At 38.6% G+C, this 12,503-nt stretch overlaps 1 protein-coding gene across 1 annotated transcript in view; it reads right to left on the bottom strand.

The window, feature by feature from the left end:
- Positions 1-12,503, bottom strand: part of LOC140335374 (contactin-associated protein-like 5) — a 212,877-nt gene that overhangs the window by 64,043 nt on the left and 136,331 nt on the right. The gene's annotated exons all lie outside the window — the stretch shown is intronic.

The raw sequence follows: 12,503 nt of genomic DNA, 5'->3' as shown, positions 1-12,503 counted from the left end.
ATACTGAACCATCTTGTCCCAACGGTAAGCAGATAACAATGGATAACCCGGTGAAGAGCCCTGAAGTCCTTGTTAGTTATTTTATCCCTGGCTCCCTTTTTTTACCCAAACCTGTTACAAATATCTTTAAATGCAATTATACAAATTAGATGTTAGGCTACAGGCTTGCCCAATCTCGATCAATTTAATATTTGAGTGCTCTAAAGTCTAGTCTTAGTCCAGTTAAACATTTTATTGAGGTGTATGTTCATCCAGTACATCTTTGCAAAATTAGCACATTCAACTGTGTTTTATGATTTTAGAGCTTTCAAAACTGCTCCTGCTACAATAAAAATCCAAGCATTGTTGTCAGGTCCTAGTTCTTTTAGGGTATGTGGTTTACAAAGCCCATGCCCCTATCGTACTCTCCAAACCAGGGTTTCCAAACTAGGCTTCTTCGAGAAGTTTCTAAAGGCTAGAGCAGTTGGTGACTCTGACTACCAACCTAATGTACTGTGAGCTGTGCATATAGTAATTATAGAAGGGGTTACCTGAGAACCTGAAAGCTATTGCAAGGGGTCCCCCCATGTTAAAAAAAATTGAGCACAGCTTCATAACATAATAAGGGTAGTGGTCCTGTACATCAGCAGAGGAGAACCTGTCATTTAAACATCTGGACATGCTCACCTGGGTAAGTAATGGCACCCAACTTGAGTTCTTGCAAACTTTGAAAATCCAAAAGTGATAAATTAAGTAAACTAAAAACACAAAACCAAAGCAGACTGAATTGTGCTGAAAATCATTTTACAGCGAAAAGCATAAAATTAATGCACAAACATATTTATGAAGGACTGTCAAACACCTATTATCTCCATACATCATAGTGTCCACGGTTTCTTGGGATGTAAATGACCCTTGACTTTCTTTAGCAAGTTTCAGAAGTATAAAACATAATTTGTAATGGCTAAAGCAGCAGCAAATACCTGGATTTACCATGGTGGACCTACCAAACTTTCAGTGACTCATTTCAGGATATCTACCTTTCATCAGAGTAGGGTACTTTAAGGTGATATGGTAGACATGCCAAACATACTGGCAATCGTTTGGTGGGTCCATCAATACAATATAACCCGTTATTTTTAATTAGTTTGGTGAATGGGTGTTGCTCTTTCATTTTCTGTTGTACTTCCCTTGTACGGCCCTCAAGCCGGCTATAAAGGGCCATCTGAAGCCACCTTGGCAACCATCATAAATGTGCAGAATAGATGTAAAGTAGCCAGTGTTCTTTGTTTTTTTGTACTTTTAGCTTGCATTTTTGCATCTTCCAACATTTCTGCTTGTAACTATCTCCACCTTCTCCTCACATATATAGCAATCTGTTACATTTTCTGGATTTTCTTTAACATCTGGCTTCACAGACTACAAAAAAATACATTGAAATGTCAGCAATTGTATTCCATTACTTCACCGATTGAAATAACAACAAAGAGAGTAAAAAAATCAATCTAATCCCATCCTCAGCTTCCTTGTTACGTTGGATGTATTACAATTTTGGGCCATTTACTTCAGCAATTCAATCTCCAACTGACCTGTTTATCACCTGTGGGATGAAGATTAATTGTGTGAGCAAACTGTATAAACCTGAGGGCCCCCAAGGGACCCGATGCCATAGGAAGTATAAATGAGCGTACTAGACCCTGAGACATAGCTAAGGAAACCTTACCAATGTGAGAATTGTGCCTGCTTTTCATACCTGCTTCCCTTGTTTTATATGACAACCAGTCTCGTAAACTATTGATCCATAATTCAGTGATGGAACACAGTTCATTCAGAGAATAAATAATGAAAGTCCGTTGGCTCCTTATAGAGGTGCACCGTGAAGTGTTGTATTGCGGTAGGCCAACATACATTGCCTAAGCTATGGCCATCCTACTCCATAAATTTTGACATATAATTAAAAGTAATAAATAATGTACTTAGATGCAGAGATGTGACAGGGCAAGTGGGATTTTAGAGCTTCTGGCCAGAGCGCGAGTGAAATCTAAAATTTCTGTTCCAACCTAAATCGGCTCTGCCATTAGCAATGTTTAGGATGCAGCAACATTATCACCTGAGGACCTGATCTGATATAATACAATCACATGCAAGTTAGGTAATGAGTATTTATAACACTCCCAGGTATTATTTACCTCTCACAGAGATCCCAGCACCCCCCATGCCCTGCAATGCCTTCATCTGCCTGGTTTGCCAAGAAGGCAGGATCATCCTAATACAGGCATCACACAGGGTCACTAACTGCTTTCTGGAATAAGATTTCAGCTCAGAGACAATGCAATCATGTAAATCCTGCTGTTTTGTGAACTTGATTTGTAATTGGGTTGATTTGCAAAAAAAAAATTTAGGCTGTTCACATACCCAAGTGATTGCTCACCTTAGCTTAGGGAATGTGGGGAAAATACACCATACAATACGCAAACCAGGATTGCTTTTTGCACATTTGGATGGTTGAAGTCAGCAGAGCTTCATCTCATTTACTAAGCTAAGCAATGTATCCCTTGAAATGGGATAATTCACTTTGCTATGTGAACAGTTTTATATTTGTTTAGTGAATCACCCCGCTAATGATGCAGCCTGGGAAGGCATTCTGTAGATCAGCAGGGGAAAACCAAGCTGGGCTGTCAACACTGCTTGGGTTTTGGTGCAACAAAAGAATTATTAGCCCACTATAGCAACATCTAGATAAATGATATATATATATATATATATATATATATATATATATGATTAGTGCTGATTATGACTATAATCAAGTAATTGGAAACCATTCTAATTTGTTCCTGACTGTAGGGTGGCCATGGATGTCATTGACAGCTGTGATTAAATGCAAGCAGTTAGGTGAATTTCCAGCTGTTTTCTCTGGAAGGGAAGGACATTTTTAGCGTATCCTCAGCCCAGGACATCGGGATGGGAAATGTTGAGAAATAGAAGTCAAATACGCATGTGCAGAGCAAAATATATAAATAAATAAAGGGTCACAGCCCTGGAAGAAACATACAGGTTGGGAGTTCCACTTTTTTTTTTTTTTTACAAGTAGAAAGACCAAATAATTGGCTTTCTTTAATGATGAACAAGTACACAGAAAAGAAAAGATCTGCAGGTTGATTTCAATGTGCCTTTGCTGGAAACGATGTCAAAATTTGACACACATAAATGACAACCCATTTGAAAGGAGCAATCAAAGAGAAAAGGGTTCAAAGTCTGAACAGGCAGGGGGTTGTAGGCTTTGAGATGAGCAGGGGAGTACAAAGCCGGCAGACGTCTTATTCAACACAGCGACCTACAAATGATTGCAGTGAGACCACCCCGGCACTTCTCTGGTCTCTTATCCTATAACACACCAGTCAATTATCACATCACAAAACATGCTAACAATACAACATCATTGTAAGAAGCCAGGTGACAGTAAATTTTACAAAATTGCACTGTAAATCAATACCTTTTCCTTTGGGTTCGGATAGTATATAATAATTAGACCTTCATTCAGGAATAAAGTCACTTAGTGTGCTTGATAAATGGTCACTCTGACCAAATAAACTGTGCTGGGTTTGTGTGATAACTTGCTTGTTTTGTGATCGGTTGGTTCACTGCTAGGTGAATCTGGATTGTCTTGTTGCTGGGCTTGAAGCAGAAAAGATGTACAATAATGCAGCTCTGTGTTTATTATTACACTGATAAATGCATTTTGCAATGTAAATACCAGAATTTCACTTGATGGCAGACCTATGCTAACCCTGTACAGAAAAGCTTAAACTGAGGGATATAGAAGCAGACAATATTTTGTATTCAGCACTTCAAAGGACAATTCCAGGCAAGAGCTGGAGGCCTTTTTCACTCTTGCATTGAAAAACTGCACAGTTCTGCCACTCCCAGATGCACAGCAGACGTATATGCATCCAGAAGCAACAAATTGCACTGCTGCTAAGTGCCCATTAAGCATCAAACTGCATTGCAGGTTACCATGTTTGCATTCATCGTCTTTGCATTTGTCGTGGCGCTTTGGTTCTTCCTCCAGAGGAGCAATATGTTGCTTACAGGACATATGTCACTACCAGGCCATGATCAGGATTAAACTGCATGCAAACATATGCACAAAATGGTTCTCACCGATCCTCTGTGGCTGAATAGTAGCGAGGTTGAACCACAAGTCTGAAATGGGAACCTATTAGGCTGCCAATGCCATGCAGGAAAATTTGCACCGGTACTTAAGGTAAAAGTGCACATTTTTTTTACAAACTTATACCCCCCCCGTTTACCCTCACCTGAAATTGCAAGGGCTGTGGGCCTGCTGATTGTTTACATCCAGAGGCCAAATATATTTCTTCCTGGCCGCACATTACAGTCCCAATGACTTCTATGGCACAATGTCCAGAGGGTGAGTTGGGACATGCCCCTGTAGAAGTTCATGGGGCTGCAATGATCAGGCAGAAATTGTTTCCAGCCAGCAAATGCAAACAAACACTGCGACCGTGGCCCTTGGGATCTTGGTAAGTAAGAAGTTGTGGAAGGGGAGGATGGATTAGGTTGGGGTATGGGGAATTGTTTAAGCCATAAAGCACTTATAATATCCCTTTATTTCAGAATGTTCATTCAACAGACCTGAATCTGTGTTTTCTATAATCCCCTGGAGAATGACTCCAAAGCAATAGGTATTTATTATTATCTTGTATTTATATGGTGCCAACATAATATGCAGCACTGTACAGAGTCCATCATTATGTCACTAACTGTTTCTCAGATGGGCTTTCAATTTATTATCAATGCATAGTCATATGTAATGCCAAATTTGGGGCAAATTACCTACCAGTAAATTTCGGGAAACTCAAGTGCCCAAAAGTAATCCAAACAACTTCACACAGATTGCATTCCACTATTCAAACTAAATTGTTTGACAAAACAAAACTAAACTGTTAAAAAGGCAAGAGTAAGCCTCTGAGTAGCTATTCAAAGCCCTGTCTTGTGTAACTTTCAATCTCTCTGATATAAACATCACTAGTCACAATAAAATATTTAAGGCAGATGAGAAACGGAGGGCTGTGAAAAAATGTATTGTATTACTTTAAACATATGTAAAGCAGCAAACATTCTAGTATCATTAGTAACTGTCTTCCAGGGTCACCAGAAGAAAAATAAAGTACAATGGTTTTGGAGTTGAATTGTCCATGAAATCCAGTAGGACAATAAAAGTATCTGCACAAGTAGGAGGTAAAGCAAACATGGGGCTATAGTAGAGAAACAGAATAGTCCTTTGGTGCCTAAGAAGCAAATATAGATGAAAACCCAATAAGAAGATAAAGTAGAAAACCTCCCCATTTATGTCAAAACAAAAAACAATGGACAATGTTTGATGAGGTTTGCATTGATTGGGCCCTAATCTACGATGTCCAAACCCATTCCAAAGAGCTTTCCAGAGCTTGGGGTCTAGTTTCTGAAGTTCCTACCCAAACAACCCATTAAAAAGTGAAGACATGGCTAAAACAATGGCCAATTGTGCATCCCAGCTACAAAGTGTTGTCTCAAAAATATTTTTACCTTTGCCTTTTAGAGTACATCTAAGACCAAGCATAACATATGTTATGATTGGTTTTCGATTTTATCAAACTGGCAACCACCTTTCTACAGGCTGATTAAATACAGCAAATGCAAATGCAAGAAAATTTGTTACTGGAGTGTACCTCGAGTGAATCTATCAAGAACAATATATATCAAAACAAAACACAATACACAAGGAATGAAAATACACAGAAGCTTTCCTGTTTATCCAATAAGATCATATGCAATGCACTTGTTATTTTTTTAACTTTGATCTGACAAGGTTAGGGCTTCAGAAAAGAAAAAAAACCTTGAGATTGCAAATCTGAGTCACCAGCACATTGGAGTATTGTTTAGATACACCGAAATTTTCAAGTCTCTAGAACATTTCTGACAATTGTTTGATGTGGGTCAGAGGAGGAAATATGTCAGCAGAACCCAGTCAGGTGTCATTGAATGGTGAACAAGGACCACGAGATGAAAGAATATGGTTTTGTGGTATAGTAAAGTATATCTAAAGCCAGTTTTCACATTTTAAAGTGCAAAAAGGAGGTTTAAAACTATGTTATATCCTCAACCAGAGAAACAATTTTCTGATGTAAGCTGCAGCAAAAAGAGTCCTTGGGATTAATGGTGTCCAAACACCTGGTCTTATGACATACAGACATAAAAAGTAAATTACGCAAAATAGAAATTAGATTTTCACTGCTCATTCAGAACTGGTTGGATAACAAATATTACAGCCACTGAAATATATACCATGGCTGGGACGATCCCCTGGCTGAGCTAGCAAGTGTTGGATGGACATGTGCATGTCAACAATATACATTTAAACAATAATTTAAACAGATTCAAGGGGTTCAACTCAGACATTACAGGTTTTAAGTAGAAACATAATATATCCAATAAAGAGAATTTTGTATTTTATCCTAGAATTTGTTGACTGCACGACATTCCCAGGAAATATGTAGCATGGTGCCCCACTATACATGACATCTCCTTAATTTTCTGGATGCCAGGGAAAATCTATGTGTGTGAACAGGTCAATGATGCTACTGTAAAAATGTTAAAGTTCCTGTCCTGCATTTTACAGGATAACATAAGCTTATTTGGAAGAACTTTCTCTTTGTTACCACTCTACCTGCAGATCACCTGTTCATCAGCTTGGAGCATCCTTAGCCTCCTTATAGCTGTGCAGAGATGTTTCTTTCTTAGCATCCCTTTCATTTACTTTAAAAAGGATTTCAGAGTACATCCAGCAGCCAATGAGCAGACTAGTTCCCAATTCCAATTTGCCCTCCTATTGGCTGCTAGTCCTATTTATACCTCTCTGGTTCCAGGCTGCTCAACTATACAGTGCCACATTCAACCTTTTTGGATTCCTGTCCTTGGAGTGAACTTTACTATGCTTGCCAGCTGCCTGCCCTGACCCTTGCCTCGACTTTGAATACTCTTGCTTGCCGACTGTCCCAACCTGTGCTTGGACCTGAACAGACTTGCCAGCTGCCTGCCCTTACCTTAGTTTGTCTTGCTAGCATCCTACCCAGTACCCCATCTTGGCTGTCCCTACACTGGAGCCCTCTGTTTCACTTGCCCCTGGTGGGAAGAGCCTGGGGGAGGCGACCTGGTGTTCTTCCGACAGAAAATAGGGTCACTGTTCCATCAACCCTTGTGGAGTGATTCTGTAGTAAACTTGTGATACAGGTAAACTTGTGACACCTGCCAGGGGGCACAGCCTTAAAAACCTTTTTCTTGATTGGCGCTGAATCTAAATCAGGAAGCTGAAATTTTTTTAAATACTACTAACCTTAAATTCAACCAAAAATACTCACACCTTTATTACATTGCAATTTCTTGAGCTGGGTCCTAGTCAAGATCAGTGTAAAATCCATACCAGCTGTTGCATTCTATGAAGTACAGATATTTATTACATTTAAATCAGCGTTTAGATCCAAATGAGAGAGGCAAAGCTTAAAACACAGTTAATTCTGAAAACATCTACAAGACGTTTGATGAAGACATATTACAGAGACATTTGGTCTCATCCATGAGATGGTTGTGATTGGCATGGAAACAAATATCTGTTTCCCAGCTCTCAGAGTCGACAGTTGGGTGATAAACAGATCGCTAAACTGAAGCCAATTAAAGTTAATTAAGGCAGATACAAACGTAGATTCCCAGAAATATTAATCACCCCTTTCTTATTCAGGGAAGGTTTTGAAACAATTGGTAATCTTTCACAGATGTTGTGATACATTGTAAACCTGAAGTTCCAGGCACAAACATGCAGAAATACAAACTGGTTCTCATATGATCCAGATGACAAAAGTAACTGAAAATGACTGAACAATAGAAGGACTATAGAGAAGGCTCTCAGAGCTTGTCTGGATGATGCACCTGCTGCATGTTTTCTATTTCAAGAAAAGGAAATTCCTTGTGTTGAGAAGTGTGGAGGTTCCAAATAAGCAATATGTTGTCCAACAGCTCTTGGAAGAAGAAACATAGCAGTGTGATCAGAATTCTCTACCACAAGGATCACTTCCTCTACCATATAGCTGAGTAAAGCTCAGTAACTAGTAGCTGGAATTTTGGAACATCGGGGCTGATTAATTAAAAATTTCCAAGGCTGGGGAGAATACGCTTTCATCAGTAAGGCTGGCTGAACATCACCCAACAATATAATGGAATATTGTATAGGACAGTTAAGAGTTTGAAGCTCTGTGCCTCTTTGCACCTATAAAAGCTGTATTTAGCTAGTAAAATGTTAAAGTGCATATGTACTCATTTGTACCTATTTAATCAAATACTATTTGTGGTATTAGGTACTGAAAAGACCTGAATCACAATTGGAGCTCCGGTTTATCCCAAGGGTGTTCAGTAGGGTGAGGTCAGGGCTCTCTGAAGGACACTCGAGTTCCTACACACCAAAATGGTGCCCCCATGTCTTTATGGAGCTAACTTTGTACCCCGGGGCACAGTCATGGGGGAACAGAAAAGGGTCTTCACCAAAGACCACAAGGTTGACAATGCATGATTGTTTTATATTTGTTTTCTGTAGTATTAACAGTGTCCTTCACTGAAGACACCAAAACTCCATCATTTGAAGGGGTCAACATACCTTTGGCCAAATTCTGCACATATAAAGAGAAAGTAAGGAAGAACAGAGAAGAAATAAGAAAGTATTGGGTTAAGTTTAGTGCATGACTGCAGTGTGGTTAACCTATTAATTACAATTGCTGCGTGCCCAGGGGCAGAAAAAAAAGGGACTGATGTATATTCATAAGCTCACATAATTGCAGTTCTTTCACCAGATCAGGGTTCACTTGCTGCCCTTTAAAACACTTTCAACTTCTATGCAACTACTTGCTAATATGGTTAGAAAACATTTACATGCAGGTTTATTGAAGACACCCTAATACACTGCATGGGGCTTCTGTAAAACCACCTGCAATAAAAAAGGATTTGGAATTGTCTCATTTGTGTAGCCAAAGCCTTGGAGTTGTTGAGTACTGGTTGATAGAGTTGAACCACAGCAGTACCACTATAAAATAGGCCCATATAGGGAAAGTTTTCAATAAATAAACAAAACCATTTAGCTAATTAACTGCAGTCTAATGATTATTTTCATATCCCCAGCTCTTCATGAGCACCAAGGTATGGAACACACCAATTTCCTGGGCCCACAAATTGGACAGCAGGATTTTAAATCAGGCTCACTCTATCCCATATAAGAAAAATCTGGCTGACTTTGACCCTCCAATTTATCTCACTTAGACACATCTTTTTATTTTTCACAATCTTCTGCCTTACACCACTCTCTGCTTATCTAATACCAGAACTGCCTTGATATCAGAGCCGTCCATCAAGAATCATTGCAGCGTTTGTAGGATTCATCAATGATTAAACAGCCAAAGCTGCAGCCTGTCATTGAACTACTCCTGTAAATTAAATATGGTACCCCTGCTGGGACAGAACAGCAAATGATGTTTAACTTCTCATCAGCCCAGACTAACCAGCCGGTGTTTTGTATGAAATGTATTTTTAATGAGGGAACTGTTTTTAAAGCTGGCACCTTGATAGGAGCATGAAGAAAACAAACATCTAATTAACTATTAACTTGTATATTTTAATTTTGCAGGTACTTGTAAATTCAATCATTTGAAACCCATATACTTTTTTAACACCTTATTGTGATTTCAACATCATTGTCATGAGCTTTTGGTTTTAAATCTGCAGCTTGCAATAAAATAAAACCTTGGAATCCTGGTCTACCCATTGAATAATGTTCTGATCCTGTGTACGCTTTGCTCTAAATTGTCACTCTATTACATGTCCTTGAGTACAGACTACAGACTTTAGGCAAAAATAAAGACACTCATCAAACAGTAAAGTTCTGGTGTTGTGACCCCCAAGAAGCAATCCTTGAGCCATGAAATGCAGCCACCGTTGGGGCATAAATATGTAGGCATGGAGTTGCTTTAAAGAAGCTGCAGGAGGTCAGCAGCACTAAGGATTTTCTAAAAGAATAAAATTGAAAATTCTGTATTGTGTATTGTACACAGCCTCAAAGCAAACTAAGGCTTCATTTATATTAGTGTTTACAGTCCAAGATTTATTTGACTCCCAAATCCCAAGGTTTTAACAGGTTATTTACCCAGTACGGATATGAAAGGTCTGTCTATTAATTAATGAGACTGATATATTAACTCACTTATTTATTTATATGACAATTCTAATTCTTGTCCCTTTCAATATTCTCTCCTTTTACAATTAAGCACCAATGTTGTCATGTTTTCCACTGGTGGAAGGTGTGGAGCAGATCAGTTTCTGGTATTTGATGTTGAGAAACAGTATTGCCCTCATAAAGAATGAAACATTTATTTTGTCTTTTCCTGACTTATTCTCTATAGCTTTGTCACAACTTTCTTATAATAATGTTGGGTCACTGTTGTGCCTTCTGGAACCCATTCTGACCAAATGACGCCCTTCATGCCACAAAACACAATGACCATGGCTGTGAATTTGAACTTTTTTGATTCTTGGTGATGAAGGTGTTTCCAGTGACTGTGGTTTTGTTTCAGGATCATACTGGAAGATCCGGATTTCCTCACAAGTTATAACTTTATGAAAAAGGTTCGGCTCCACCTCAAGTTGCTGCAGAATGTCAGCACAAATTTCCTTGCGATTCTCTTTTTGCTCTGGTGTGAAACTTTACTAAACTGTAAAATTGATGTGTTGCTCAAATTTTAAACTTCTCATAATTTCATCACACAGCAGAATTAAATAGTGACTAACAACAAACTAAACAGCAGAGTGAGTCCTGTTGTCCTGCAGGTTTGGAGAAGTTTAATGGCAGATCATAATCATCTCACTGCTTTGTATATGATATAAAAACACAGTTCATATTTCATAGACAGACCTTGTATGTAGTTGGATGGTGGTGTGGTTGTCAGAGGTTATAAAATGTGACTTGAAATGTTATACTAGTTGTAACCACAAATATCCATGCAGAAAGGCACTTAGCCAGCATACACTGAATAGACCAACTGATTAATACCTGGAAATCCTGGAAATCCATGCACAACAACTGTGAACTAACCTAAAATGACCTTAAGTATACATCTGCTTTAACATCTATTTAAAGTCTTTTTCCATTTCTACTGCACTGGGGAAAGAGAATAAATCTTCCAGTTGGGATACCTGCAACACTACTTGGCTAAAAACTCACTTTAAAGCCCAATTAAACTTTTTTAGTTTTAGTCATGCAAAGTCCCACAGTTCTGTTTTTCATTTAGAGCTTAACTAGGGTTCCTTTGGAGGTTGTTAGGGGTTTCTGGGGCAATGAGCATGCCAATGGGCAATGGCTATCTGTAAGGGTGACATTCTTACCAATGGCAAGCACTGTAGGAGGAATGCATTCCTCAATGACCACCACACTAGTGTACTGTGAGCTGTGGATATAGTAATCATAGCCAGAGTTCCCTGAAGACCTGAAAGCTATTTTAAAGGTCCCCCATGTTTTAAAGTTCAAGAAACACTGATTCAGTGGGAAGAATGGTGGATTGTCAATAGAGAGCTCCAACTAGGGATGTTGTTCACTCTCTTCAAGACAACAGCTTCAACACAGAAAAGGGGTCCTTCTCTGCAGTATTCTATTATAGAAAAGTATCTTCTACTTATAATAGAATAATGTATGTTGGTTGGTTGACAGACACAGAGTTATTTATTCAGGGGTGCTTATTTTACATGCTATGCAACCAGAACCCTTGAAAAGGAAGTGCATTCATAATTGGTATTTCATATATTTCATAGTTTGCTATAACTCTAGTAGGCAGTTGTAGTTTGTTTGCCCACATGCTACAAAGAATCACAATCAGGATCTGCTGTCAACAACATCTTCAACCACTGTAGAACTTTGTGCAAATAGTTACTAATGCAATTTAGTCTATTGAAATCTATAGACCAACTTGAGATGTTGCATAGAAAGCTTTGCCTTAACATGTCTATATAAATAAATGGTTTTGAATCACTTTTATTAATTTCAATGATGTTCTGGGCTTTGGGTGGCTCAGTACTGGCTCCAAAGCAATGAACCATATTAGTACTGCTTTATATGACCACCGGTCTGAACAAAGCATAGGGCTGTGGCTGCTTTCTACAGAAATTTAACTTTTCACACTTTTTCTTTTGATGCATCTGAAGCATATTTAGCTGATTTATACTGAAAGTTTAGCTGCGCCTAGGGGTAAAAGGTTATTTTTAGGTATAGTTAATATAAACCAAAACTGTTCCCCATTGTGTTTGCTGCCGACATTATCCAAAAAATGGTAAAACATTAGGAGATTTAATCCATTCAGAAAATACATTTTTTCTTCTGCTCAGATTCTATTCTAGTCTCCACTTGATCTCATAGATATGAATTCGCTTAACTCTCC

Source organism: Pyxicephalus adspersus, chromosome 7, assembly GCF_032062135.1.
Source record: "Pyxicephalus adspersus chromosome 7, UCB_Pads_2.0, whole genome shotgun sequence".
Classification (NCBI taxonomy): Eukaryota; Metazoa; Chordata; class Amphibia; order Anura; family Pyxicephalidae; genus Pyxicephalus; species Pyxicephalus adspersus.
This window is presented reverse-complemented; position numbering and strand designations above follow the sequence as displayed.